The sequence below is a fragment of the Montipora capricornis genome, chromosome 10 (genome assembly GCF_036669925.1).
Source record: "Montipora capricornis isolate CH-2021 chromosome 10, ASM3666992v2, whole genome shotgun sequence".
Classification (NCBI taxonomy): Eukaryota; Metazoa; Cnidaria; class Anthozoa; order Scleractinia; family Acroporidae; genus Montipora; species Montipora capricornis.
The window spans coordinates 58,546,373-58,560,825 of NC_090892.1; the positions used below are offsets into that span (position 1 = coordinate 58,546,373).

Consider the following 14,453-nt stretch of genomic DNA (forward strand, 5'->3'; position numbering starts at 1 on the left):
CCATACGGCAACCCAGTAAAAATACGAGAAGAAGGCTCTATGCACAAAGATACCACTTAGCAGGAGAGTGACAGGCAAGACTTTTACCGACACGGAAAAAGAAAAAATAAAAAAAAAATAAAAAACCGAACAAATGCAAATGAAACAACCCAGTAAAAAGGCACACGCACAGTATGCTGTTTGATAGCCTGCGTGAAATGGGAGGGGGAGCAAGTAAAGCGAGAAAAGAATGAGTGAATTTGAGCAGAGATAATAGTTATTAGTAAAATCCAACTAGTGGTCTATTATCAATGCTGCGTTCTGATTGGTTGAGCTACTAGTAGGCTATTTGTTATAGCCCACTAGTAGCGAAAAGCGCCGGCTTTGAAAACCAAAACAACAATTAAAGTCTAGCTTTAACTAGCGAAAGATGTTTTGTCTCGATATTTTTTTGACCAACTAGTTGGATTTTACTAAAACAATTATTCCTCTCGCCCTCATGGCCTCTGAGTCAATAGCCCATTCGGCCTTCGGCCTCATGGGCTATTGACTCAGAGCCCATTTGGGCTTGAGGAATAATTGTTAAATAGTCTGCGGTAATATAGTTGCACGCGTAATTGTACACGTGATCCTTTTTCTACATGCATCAGTACACATGGCGCGCCACGTTTGAACCTGATGTAACATAATGAAACAGTCCTTTTCTACGCGTTACTTGGCATTTTTTTCTTTTTATGCAATGAGATTACGGTAAATTTATACTAAAACAATTAGACTACTCGCCCTCGTTTTCTAAGAGCGATAGTCAACTCGGCTGCGCCTCGTTGACTATCTGCCTATCTCGCCTTAAAATATCGCGTGATTGGAGAACAATAGCAACGTGATGACGCATTTACATCATAGACTTCCTGTGTTTCCTAGAATCTCAGCCACCAATAATATCATATGCAAATTTCTTATATTAAAATGAAATAATGCGCCGGTGTGATAAACGCGTAATTTTCATCTAGCAAACTGTGTTCTTCTTGAAAGGAGAGTCAGAACACTGAGAACGACAACTCACTGTGTTCACTGAGTTTTCGCTCGACCGAAGCACGAACTTGAAGATCTTGTGCAGTTACAGTTTTCAGGCCCAAGTTCAATTCGACAAGGAATAATCAAAGTAAGTTTTTGGGTCAGGCAAATTACTTCCAGTAAGCAAAAGTGAATGAGTTTGGAAGAGAGTGAACTTCAAGAACTGGTAGCTCAATCCAAGGAAAGTGAAAAAATGAATTACTCAGACAGCTTAGTTCAAATGAAAGCTCAACGCAATGAAGATGAGAGAAAGTGGACAGAATCGATGGAGAAGCATCCACGAGTTGGTCTCCTTCCCTCACCAGAACTGCTCACTGAAGGCTCCAAACGTGGACAAGATGCCGCCGGTACAATAAAAGACTTCCGTCAGACATTACTTTGGTTGAAAAAAAAAGGAGCACTTAACACAGGCTTTTACGAATATGACACAAGTGAAGAAGCCTTAAAAAAAGAACAATTCGGAGCACTAATCAAATTGGCCTTTTCAAATAGCTTCGCTGCCATGCGTCATACAGCCAACCCAACGCTTGACGAGTATGTGATTTGGTATTATACTGGCCACGGTCGTCCCATTAGTGAAAACACAAAAATAACGTCAATGCCCAAACTCAAGAAAGTTGAATTTGATATTACGTACAATGATAGTGCAAAAGACTTTGCAAAACACTTGCAAGACCAACCCGTCAAAGGCGGAGAGCTTTGTCTTCACCATGTTGGTTATTGTGGCCTCTATGGTTTAATCAAGCCATGGATTGCCAGTGTGAAAGGAAACTCACAAAACAGTTCAGAAGAAAAAAAAAACAAGCACCTCATAATCATCTTGGATAGTTGTTACGCTGGGATGATTGCTAAAGATCTTGAAGAGTTGAACAAGGAACAGGGGCCTTGGAACCAGAATGGCTGTTCGATAACCATCCAAACGGCTTGCGGACATGACGAGCCCACATTTGGACGCTACTTCACTCCTAGTTTTGTGACTTTGAATGATGAACAGAGTACGCTTGATGATTTGAAAGAAAAGTGGGCCAAAATGAAAGATGAGGACAAGGATCGCTTCTGTAGTCTACCTCTGCCATCCCCTAAAGTAGTGACCACCAGGGATGATTCAGGGCAAAAGAGTCCAACCATGGAGTTTAGTTTTAAAAATGGTCAAAAACTGACTTTATTTTCTAACCCTGGCTTTTTTAAATTCTGCTCCCTCTCAATCTTTGAGAAAGATGAACTTAAAGAGGAGGATAAATTAAGAGTGTTGAGTGAGAATGCAGCAAGAGATTTCATGGGAAATGCATCCAACTTCACCGTACTGGATTACAAGCTGAAAACCCTCCAAGGTGATGAACCATTTGCCGGTTCCCCACTGGGCTTGTTTTTGATTGAAATCCCAGGAAATCCCAAGTTTGCAGTTCTTGCTCATGTGCATTTTGCCAAAGAGGACACTTCAAGAGTTGGAAGGATCAACCTAGTGCACCACCTTAAACCCCAAGGAAATGGCATACTATATGTTGAAGATCATAAAGGGTTATCTAAAAATCAAGTTAAGGAAGGCAAACACGAGATCAAATATGCTGATGTGTCAAAAGTTGAGGAAGCCTCTAATACTGGGAGCAACCCTGTGAAAAGTGTGTGAAGTCCATGTGAAAACCATGTGAATTTTTTTAGGATGTGAAACATTCCGTGAAATATCCTGTGAAGCAAAAACTGATTTTAGCAAATTTAATGACCACAATTCATCCCTGTGAAAAATTATGTGAAATTTTTTAAATGATCTTAGAATTATATTGGAATTGAATGAAACATGTGAAATAGCCCGTGAAACATCCCTTTTAAATAAGAAGAAGCATGCCCTCCTGTGAAACACCCTGTGAAAAATGTTTGAACATCAGATGCTGTTATATATGGGCATAAGGCATGTGAAATACCCTGTGAAAAATTGTCTCAACTCCAAAAATGTTGTAAATTTAAAGGGTTTAAAATCATGTGAAATACCCTGTGAATCACCATGTGAAAGAAAACATGTGAAATTCAGAGATGCTTTGATATATACAGGGTGTAAGAGTCTAGTATGAAACACCCTGTTATACTGTATACACATAAACAGGCAAAAAAGGTGTGAATCACTATGTTAATTTATTTGTAGCATAACATGAGGTTAATTTATAACCATCCAGATAAATTAGCAACAAAATAATTGGCAGGAAATATAAACTGTTGGTAATATAAGAAGCTATATGTATATAAGACTCATAAGTTCAAATTGAACAGCTTCATCACATGGATGTACTAAGTTATTTCCTTTTTTAAATTTTGAGTTGTTCTTGAGAGATTCCTCCATAAGCTGGTAAGGGTAGTGCGCACTAATGGATACAAAATGTAAAGTCTGAATTGCAGAATTTACATAGCACTTACTAAAAAAAAACATAAAATAACCTTACATAGACTTTATATACTGCTATCTATTGTTTTGGACCTGTCCTGCACCAACTAAAACAAACCAGGAGTAAAAATTTACATAGACTCTACATACTGGTATCTATTTCCTATGTAAAAGCAAAGGCCTGCTGTATATATTTACTATGCCTTCGGGTAAAATAGTCTTTACATAGCACTCACCAAAAGAAAAAAAACAGGAACTTCAACCTTCAATACATGTATAACAAGCTAAAGGTTCGGTCTTATTCAAAGCATGCCAATGTGAATGTGATATCTTTCGCGTTAATTCACTGTTCGTAATACATGTCCTTTAAAGGCTCCAAACTTTGAACATAAAATCACTCTGTAAACAGAGAAATGAAAAAGGAAGCTTTTATTGCAATTGTATTCAACAGATTGTGTGAGAAATACTAATCAACGGATTACCTTGTTTGATGCTCCCTGAGTCTCATAATCGGCCTTATTCCAAAAAGAACATGATGCATTACTCTTGAAAATTACACACTCCAAGTCATCACTTAATCTTTTCAATGAACTCCAGTATCTTTCGAATCTTGCTCATTTAAAATGAATCCGTAGAAAGATTGTCACCCTCCGCCATCTTGGATAACACGTGAGAGACCGGACTGGAAACTAGTGATTTCGTTTTGGTCAGCAGTCAGCGGTAACCAGTCCAGCTCTTATAGGTTTCGGGCGGTTTCATTCAAACGTTTACAAGTATCTACGATCACGCTTTTGTGGTGACGATTTCTTTGTTAGTTTTACTCTTTAAATGCTGATCCTGGCAAGGAAATGCTCACAACAACTCAAGTAAAAAGGTAAGCGTTAACTTTAAGCAAATAACATTTGATTTGATGCCCTATCGTCTTCAAAATGAGGAACGATTTACGTGCATGTAGAATTCACATTTTCACACCTTCGACTCAATTTGTGAAGCAAGGAGACTCAATTTGGCTTACATGCTATAGGCCTGTTAAAAAATGGTAAACCTTTAACAAGAATAATGAAGTTGCATCAACTTGTGAAGCAAATGATTTGGAAAAAAAGTTCTCATACGGCAAGTTACATGTATACGATTCGGATTGACAATTGATTCCTTCTCGTAAAAATGCTAATTTCTGTCACTTTAACTATCGTAATAAATACAGAAAATGCCTGAGAAAGCTATTATGGACGTTTGTAAGTAGAGACCCAAATTTATGAGTCTACTCTTCACACACTTTAATTCTAATAGAAATGATCAGTGATTTAGAGGAATCACCACATGCATCATTGAAGTATATGTACTGTTTTTTTTTTAGTTGCCATGAAAGAGTATAAAGAGACAGTTCTGAAAAAAATTCTTTGATGGGACAGCAGAGAAAGCTCCTTTACAGCAGAGAAAAATGTTAAATAGCAGCCAATTATGTCTCCTCAACCAGTTATGGTTTGATGTATTTGGGGATCTCTCTTTGCTGTTTGTTATAGTTCTGTGGTTTATCTGAAATGGTTTAAAGCTTCTTTTGTTTTTAAATTTACTGTAAAACAAGAACCCAATCCAAAGATTTTGGCATGAATTAAATGTTTAGGTTCATGCAATAAAAAATGTAACTGCTTTGAAATCTGTAGTCTATTGTTTTTTGTCTGTGAGCTATGCTAATAACTGTTAATAGCTTGACTACAATGGATTTTTTGTAGTTTCCAGCACATTTCTGGTTTTCTGGAATATTATTTTACAGGAGCAGGATATTATAACTTTGTTTCTTGTTCCATGTGTGCACTAGTACTTCTATTTCTCAGTGACTTCAAGCTATTTTCCTTGATCTTTCTGACCTCGTTCAAATGCTAGCATTAGGCATGAGAAGTATAATTCCTATTTCAATACTATTGCATTCATGTTTAGAGGCTAGTTAAAGCCTATTTACATCCTATTGTATTTCTATGTAAGTGCTATGTACATGCAATGTTTGCTATGGACCCTCACTTTCAGTTAGATTCTATTTACACTATATGTAAATGCTATGAAACAGTTATGTTTTTCCTATTTCCATGTTTTTTTACAGCTATGTAGAGGCTATTTGTAGCCCATTTATATGTTATCACTATGTAAGCATTGTATGTAACTATGTATACACTATATGTGTGTTGTGTATTTTCTGTTTCAAATCTATGTAGAAACTATGTTGAAACCATTTTTCTTTTCGGACACAAAAAAACCCATAACATAGCTTTTACTAGCTAAAACATAGCATTTCCTTTCAAAATATATCGTCGTCGTCGTCACTATATATTAAATGTATGTATATCACAACATACCATTTTACATATGGTTGTTACATAGGATTTATAATAGATTACACAGTGTCTGGTTCTACAAGGGTACAGAAATCAGCACTGAGCCAGTACTACCACCACCACCCACAACTCCACAAGCACTGCACAGAACACCAACACTGCCACAATTAACACCACCACCTTCACAGCCCTCAACTCCACAAGTCATTGATGACAACACATTTCCAACCTCGTCACAGTCATCTACCACGTGCACCAAAGGAAGAAAAAAGAAAAGAGCCCAACCATGGGTTTATGTATCAGTCACTGACAACAATAATCAGGAAGCGGAAGAATTACCAAAAAAAAGGCCAATGAAAACCAAAAAAGTTTTTGATGCACAAAACTAAGACATTAATTTCAAATTTTTAGAAAATTTTGTTTGTCTTAATCAGACTACTCTGCAAATGTTTAAATGTTGTCATGGATAATGTTCCAAGTTTTATCTATGAACTAATAGAATTTTCTTATGTAGTGTATAAAGACTTTTGACGGAAGGGTTATTTCTAATATATACCAATTTTAATCCATCCAGACATCAATAATTATTCCATACATTTTATTGTGAAAAAGTTATTTCCAATATTTGAATTTTGACATGCATGTTTTAATACAAATTGGCCTTTAATTTTAGGCAGGTTTTTTAATTAATTTTTTACTACATGAATAAATTATTAAAAAAAATAATTACCTGTCTTTTACCTGTGAAGTCTTGTTTCATTACATACATATATATGTATATATATCTATATGATTTTTTCCACAGGATATATTGAATTTCACATGGTATTTCACATGGTATTTCACATGTGTTTCTCTAGATCTTTCACACATCGAATTGGGTTTTCACATGGTTTTTCACTTGGTAATAATTTTCACATCCATTTTCACAGGTGCCTTTACCTGCCATTTTTACATATTTTTCTCGTGGTATTTCACGTGCGATACTGTGAAATACCAGGTGAAAATGCGGAGCCCGTTTCACAGGGTTTTCACATGATTATTTTCACATGGTATTTCACATTTCTGTGAAATAATATGTGAAAAACCATGTGAAATCCCTGTGAAACCCCTGTGAAACTTTTAACTAATTTCACATGGTTTTCACATGAACTTCACATACATTTCACAGGGTTTCTTCCAGTAGTGCATGCATGTAAGCCAGAGGAATATTGGGAGTGGAACAAAGGGGACCCTTCAAGTTCTATTTCATTCAAAGATCAATCTGTTGACGAACAAAGTATACTCAAAGATCAAGTCAACAAGGGGGCAAAACTAGTAAAGGCATGTCATGACCTTGTTGAGAAAGAGGAACCAGGAAGATGGCGTGACCACACAAAATGGAACATGAAATCATCAGATCCAAGCCACAGTCATAAATTTAAAAAGGAAGAACGCTTGCAGTGGATGGATGATTACATGGCAAGATATGAAAATTAAAAGTTAAAAGTGACTGGTTACTTAAAGGCAAAATTATACACTGGCCGACAGCTGCCTATGGAATAAACTAGAAATAAGGGTATTTCTTATAAAGTGTGGTCCATGTGCTTTGTTTTTTTTTTTTTCTTCTTCCCTTTTGACACATTTATGTGTTTTTTTTTGGTTTATGTCTTTCTGTTTATAAATAAGGCTTGTTGAGGAAGGTTTGCATAAATCTTTTCGAAAAACAGCCTGCATGATTTCTGGATGTCGCTTCTCATTGTCATATTGCTCTGTAAAAAGACACACCACTTATGTCCAGAAATGCACCTAATTAGATGCGCGTCCAATTTTGACATCCTACACAAAGTGTCCCTTTAAGTCTAGGCAATTGCTACCTGATTTCAACAACAAGGTAAGGATAAAGGTCAGCATTCTTTTTAGCGAAGGGTAAATGCAGCAGTTAATCTTTACTTAAAGAGCATCATTTGGGGGACACTTTGACATTTTTTGTCCGTATTGCATGACATGAGTGATGTTGAAGTTGGGGAGAAGAGCAAGGGGACACTTCGTGACGCTTATTGAAATCCGCGTGCATCTAATTATGTGCATTTTCAGTGGTTGAACTAAAAAGTGCAGAAAAATTAGAATAGTCCTGCAAATCTTGAATTTTCTCTGGTTGTAAAAGCATCATCGACTGGATTAGGAATCAAGCTCCTTCGTTGCTTACAAAAATACTGTACCATTCCAAGTTTGTCGTAATTAGGGAATATTTTATCACCAAGGGTAGAATTTTTTTTTTAAATAATTTACCATAGGTGTATGGATTGTAGGTCTATTTTTAAGAAAGTCACAAATTTATGAATGTTTTTTATTTGTGACTGCTTAAGTAGTTGCAATGTAAATATCTGCAAATGTACCAGTGTTGGCAAAAATTATATGACCTTTACACCTCTATGTTCTATATTCTATGTTCTCCTCAGGGGTGTCTGGAAAACCCGAATAGCAAATAGTCGCGAATAGCGAACAGCGAATAGTCGCGAATAGCGAATAGTACGAACAGTGCGAATGGTGGCGAATGGTGACGAATAGTGACGAATAGTCTTTAATAGTCACCGCCTTATGCTGAACAATCTCGTAATCAAAGCAAATAATATGCTCACCTGCTGTCGAAAGAGAGTTTCGTGCATGCTTTTACAAACACTCTAAAGAAGAACAAACGTCAAAATGCAAAAATATAAATCACTTTCATTAATACATCAAGCTCATGATCATCTCCTGGCACAGTGGCGCCCGAAACTCAATATGGCAATAATTTATTGATTAAGCCTAAGCCCTCGTTTCAGTGATTAGGCCTAAGCACTGTCTGAAATTTTAGCTTTCATTTTATGGGTTAGGGTAACTGCTCTAACTCATTGACTCATAAATACTTGATACTCAAGTGAATCAATCACCTTAGTTTGTAGAGTCAGTGGTGTGTAGCTAAGTGAAAAAATGAGCTTGATGGAGATTGAGGATAATAATGTGAACAGAGTTTACTGAAGGGGAGCAAAACACTTAATTCATTGAACCAACTTGATAAAAGGGCCAAATCGTCAAGGGAGGAGATTGATTGAATTTCAACTTAAGATGGTATTAAAATAAATTTAAGAGTTACAAAACAACTTTTGCAATGTTTTGGCATGACTCATGCAATCATCAGTTTTATGAAAGGAGGGATTCCTTACAGTTCTCTAGATAAATGATGACACATTTGATTATATCACAACTAAAAAATTTAAATTACAAAGCATTCTGAATCTTAATCATTACACTACAGAAAACAAAAGTTACTGTTGTGTTGTAACTGTGTGTTTAGTTCTGGACGGTTTTAACTGGTTGATGTAGAGAGCATCCTTACGTTTAAGAGAATGTCTAGTTTTGAATCTACAATTTAAAACATTCAAACATGCATTGTAGTATTTGCATTTGTTGAATTGTTCAGATGCTTACAGACATGGAATTTCTTATCAGTCCAAAGATGATTGTTTCTTTATCCTACAGTGTAGTTGAAAAATGGCATTATGTCTTGCAGCCTTCGGCCTCATGGGCTATTGACTCAGAGCCCATTTGGGCTTGAGGAATAATTGTTTTAAAAATAGTCTGCGGTAATATAGTTGCACGCGTAATTGTACACGTGATCCTTTTCTACATGCATCAGTACACATGGCGCGCCACGTTTGAACCTGATGTAACATAATGAAACAGTCCTTTTCTACGCGTTACTTGACATTTTTTTCTTTTTATGCAATGAGATTACGGTAAATTTATACTAAAACAATTAGACTACTCGCCCTCGTTTTCTAAGAGCGATAGTCAACTCGGCTGCGCCTCGTTGACTATCTGCCTATCTCGCCTTAAAATATCGCGTGATTGGAGAACAATAGCAACGTGATGACGCATTTACATCATAGACTTCCTGTGTTTCCTTGAATCTCAGCCACCAATAATATCATATGCAAATTTCTTATATTAAAATGAAATAATGCGCCGGTGTGATAAACGCGTAATTTTCATCTAGCAAACTGTGTTCTTCTTGAAAGGAGAGTCAGAACACTGAGAACGACAACTCACTGTGTTCACTGAGTTTTCGCTCGACCGAAGCACGAACTTGAAGATCTTGTGCAGTTACGGTTTTCAGGCCCAAGTTCAATTCGACAAGGAATAATCAAAGTAAGTTTTGGGTCAGGCAAATTACTTCCAGTAAGCAAAAGTGAATGAGTTTGGAAGAGAGTGAACTTCAAGAACTGGTAGCTCAATCCAAGGAAAGTGAAAAAAAGAATTACTCAGACAGCTTAGTTCAAATGAAAGCTCAACGCAATGAAGATGAGAGAAAGTGGACAGAATCGATGGTGAAGCATCCACGAGTTGGTCTCCTTCCCTCACCAGAACTGCTCACTGAAGGCTCCAAACGTGGACAAGATGCCGCCGGTACAATAAAAGACTTCCGTCAGACATTACTTTGGTTGAAAAAAAAAGGAGCACTTAACACAGGCTTTTACGAATATGACACAAGTGAAGAAGCCTTAAAAAAAGAACAATTCGGAGCACTAATCAAATTGGCCTTTTCAAATAGCTTCGCTGCCATGCGTCATACAGCCAACCCAACGCTTGACGAGTATGTGATTTGGTATTATACTGGCCACGGTCGTCCCATTAGTGAAAACACAAAAATAACGTCAATGCCCAAACTCAAGAAAGTTGAATTTGATATTACGTACAATGATAGTGCAAAAGACTTTGCAAAACACTTGCAAGACCAACCCGTCAAAGGCGGAGAGCTTTGTCTTCACCATGTTGGTTATTGTGGCCTCTATGGTTTAATCAAGCCATGGATTGCCAGTGTGAAAGGAAACTCACAAAACAGTTCAGAAGAAAAAAAAAACAAGCACCTCATAATCATCTTGGATAGTTGTTACGCTGGGATGATTGCTAAAGATCTTGAAGAGTTGAACAAGGAACAGGGGCCTTGGAACCAGAATGGCTGTTCGATAACCATCCAAACGGCTTGCGGACATGACGAGCCCACATTTGGACGCTACTTCACTCCTAGTTTTGTGACTTTGAATGATGAACAGAGTACGCTTGATGATTTGAAAGAAAAGTGGGCCAAAATGAAAGATGAGGACAAGGATCGCTTCTGTAGTCTACCTCTGCCATCCCCTAAAGTAGTGACCACCAGGGATGATTCAGGGCAAAAGAGTCCAACCATGGAGTTTAGTTTTAAAAATGGTCAAAAACTGACTTTATTTTCTAACCCTGGCTTTTTTAAATTCTGCTCCCTCTCAATCTTTGAGAAAGATGAACTTAAAGAGGAGGATAAATTAAGAGTGTTGAGTGAGAATGCAGCAAGAGATTTCATGGGAAATGCATCCAACTTCACCGTACTGGATTACAAGCTGAAAACCCTCCAAGGTGATGAACCATTTGCCGGTTCCCCACTGGGCTTGTTTTTGATTGAAATCCCAGGAAATCCCAAGTTTGCAGTTCTTGCTCATGTGCATTTTGCCAAAGAGGACACTTCAAGAGTTGGAAGGATCAACCTAGTGCACCACCTTAAACCCCAAGGAAATGGCATACTATATGTTGAAGATCATAAAGGGTTATCTAAAAATCAAGTTAAGGAAGGCAAACACGAGATCAAATATGCTGATGTGTCAAAAGTGGAGGAAGCCTCTAAGCCAGAGGAATATTGGGAGTGGAACAAAGGGGACCCTTCAAGTTCTATTTCATTCAAAGATCAATCTGTTGACGAACAAAGTATACTCAAAGATCAAGTCAACAAGGGGGCAAAACTAGTAAAGGCGTGTCATGACCTTGTTGAGAAAGAGGAACCAGGAAGATGGCGTGACCACACAAAATGGAACATGAAATCATCAGATCCAAGCCACAGTCATAAATTTAAAAAGGAAGAACGCTTGCAGTGGATGGATGATTACATGGCAAGATATGAAAATTAAAAGTTAAAAGTGACTGGTTACTTAAAGGCAAAATTATACACTGGCCGACAGCTGCCTATGGAATAAACTAGAAATAAGGGTATTTCTTATAAAGTGTGGTCCATGTGCTTTGTTTTTTTTTTTTTTTCTTCTTCCCTTTTGACACATTTATGTGTTTTTTTTTGGTTTATGTCTTTCTGTTTATAAATAAGGCTTGTTGAGGAAGGTTTGCATAAATCTTTTCGAAAAACAGCCTGCATGATTTCCGGATGTCGCTTCTCGTTGTCATATTGCTCTGTAAAAAGACACACCACTTATCTCCAGAAATGCACCTAATTAGATGCGCGTCCAATTTTGACATCCTACACAAAGTGTCCCTTTAAGTCTAGGCAATTGCTACCTGATTTCAACAACAAGGTAAGGATAAAGGTCAGCATTCTTTTTAGCGAAGGGTAAATGCAGCAGTTAATCTTTACTTAAAGAGCATCATTTGGGGGACACTTTGACATTTTTTGTCCGTATTGCATGACATGAGTGATGTTGAAGTTGGGGAGAAGAGCAAGGGGACACTTCGTGACGCTTATTGAAATCCGCGTGCATCTAATTATGTGCATTTTCAGTGGTTGAACTAAAAAGTGCAGAAAAATTAGAATAGTCCTGCAAATCTTGAGTTTTCTCTGGTTGTAAAAGCATCATCGACTGGATTAGGAATCAAGCTCCTTCGTTGCTTACAAAAATACTGTACCATTCCAAGTTTATCGTAATTAGGGAATATTTTATCACCAAGGGTAGAATTTTTTTTTTTAAATAATTTACCATAGGTGTATGGATTGTAGGTCTATTTTTAAGAAAGTCACAAATTTATGAATGTTTTTTATTTGTGACTGCTTAAGTAGTTGCAATGTAAATATCTGCAAATGTACCAGTGTTGGCAAAAATTATATGACCTTTACACCTCTATGTTCTATATTCTATGTTCTCCTCAGGGGTGTCTGGAAAACCCGAATAGCAAATAGTCGCGAATAGCGAACAGCGAATAGTCGCGAATAGCGAATAGTACGAACAGTGCGAATGGTGGCGAATGGTGACGAATAGTGACGAATAGTCTTTAATAGTCACCGCCTTATGCTGAACAATCTCGTAATCAAAGCAAATAATATGCTCACCTGCTGTCGAAAGAGAGTTTCGTGCATGCTTTTACAAACACTCTAAAGAAGAACAAACGTCAAAATGCAAAAATATAAATCACTTTCATTAATACATCAAGCTCATGATCATCTCCTGGCACAGTGGCGCCCGAAACTCAATATGGCAATAATTTATTGATTAAGCCTAAGCCCTCGTTTCAGTGATTAGGCCTAAGCACTGTCTGAAATTTTAGCTTTCATTTTATGGGTTAGGGTAACTGCTCTAACTCATTGACTCATAAATACTTGATACTCAAGTGAATCAATCACCTTAGTTTGTAGAGTCAGTGGTGTGTAGCTAAGTGAAAAAATGAGCTTGATGGAGATTGAGGATAATAATGTGAACAGAGTTTACTGAAGGGGAGCAAAACACTTAATTCATTGAACCAACTTGATAAAAGGGCCAAATCGTCAAGGGAGGAGATTGATTGAATTTCAACTTAAGATGGTATTAAAATAAATTTAAGAGTTACAAAACAACTTTTGCAATGTTTTGGCATGACTCATGCAATCATCAGTTTTATGAAAGGAGGGATTCCTTACAGTTCTCTAGATAAATGATGACACATTTGATTATATCACAACTAAAAATTTAAATTACAAAGCATTCTGAATCTTAATCATTACACTACAGAAAACAAAAGTTACTGTTGTGTTGTAACTGTGTGTTTAGTTCTGGACGGTTTTAACTGGTTGATGTAGAGAGCATCCTTACGTTTAAGAGAATGTCTAGTTTTGAATCTACAATTTAAAACATTCAAACATGCATTGTAGTATTTGCATTTGTTGAATTGTTCAGATGCTTACAGACATGGAATTTCTTATCAGTCCAAAGATGATTGTTTCTTTATCCTACAGTGTAGTTGAAAAATGGCATTATGTCTTGCAGCCTTCGGCCTCATGGGCTATTGACTCAGAGCCCATTTGGGCTTGAGGAATAATTGTTTTAAAAATAGTCTGCGGTAATATAGTTGCACGCGTAATTGTACACGTGATCCTTTTTCTACATGCATCAGTACACATGGCGCGCCACGTTTGAACCTGATGTAACATAATGAAACAGTCCTTTTCTACGCGTTACTTGACATTTTTTTCTTTTTATGCAATGAGATTACGGTAAATTTATACTAAAACAATTAGACTACTCGCCCTCGTTTTCTAAGAGCGATAGTCAACTCGGCTGCGCCTCGTTGACTATCTGCCTATCTCGCCTTAAAATATCGCGTGATTGGAGAACAATAGCAACGTGATGACGCATTTACATCATAGACTTCCTGTGTTTCCTTGAATCTCAGCCACCAATAATATCATATGCAAATTTCTTATATTAAAATGAAATAATGCGCCGGTGTGATAAACGCGTAATTTTCATCTAGCAAACTGTGTTCTTCTTGAAAGGAGAGTCAGAACACTGAGAACGACAACTCACTGTGTTCACTGAGTTTTCGCTCGACCGAAGCACGAACTTGAAGATCTTGTGCAGTTACGGTTTTCAGGCCCAAGTTCAATTCGACAAGGAATAATCAAAGTAAGTTTTTGGGTCAGGCAAATTACTTCCAGTAAGCAAAAGTGA

General features: G+C 37.1%; 1 long non-coding RNA gene across 1 annotated transcript; it reads left to right on the top strand.

Moving 5' to 3' along the window:
• The first annotated feature begins 4,147 nt into the window (after window positions 1-4,147).
• LOC138021564 (uncharacterized) lies at window positions 4,148-9,039 on the top strand. The gene is made up of 2 exons (XR_011126397.1): window positions 4,148-4,301; window positions 6,929-9,039. It is a non-coding gene; the product is annotated as an uncharacterized lncRNA (long non-coding RNA).
• Window positions 9,040-14,453: the final 5,414 nt, after the last annotated feature.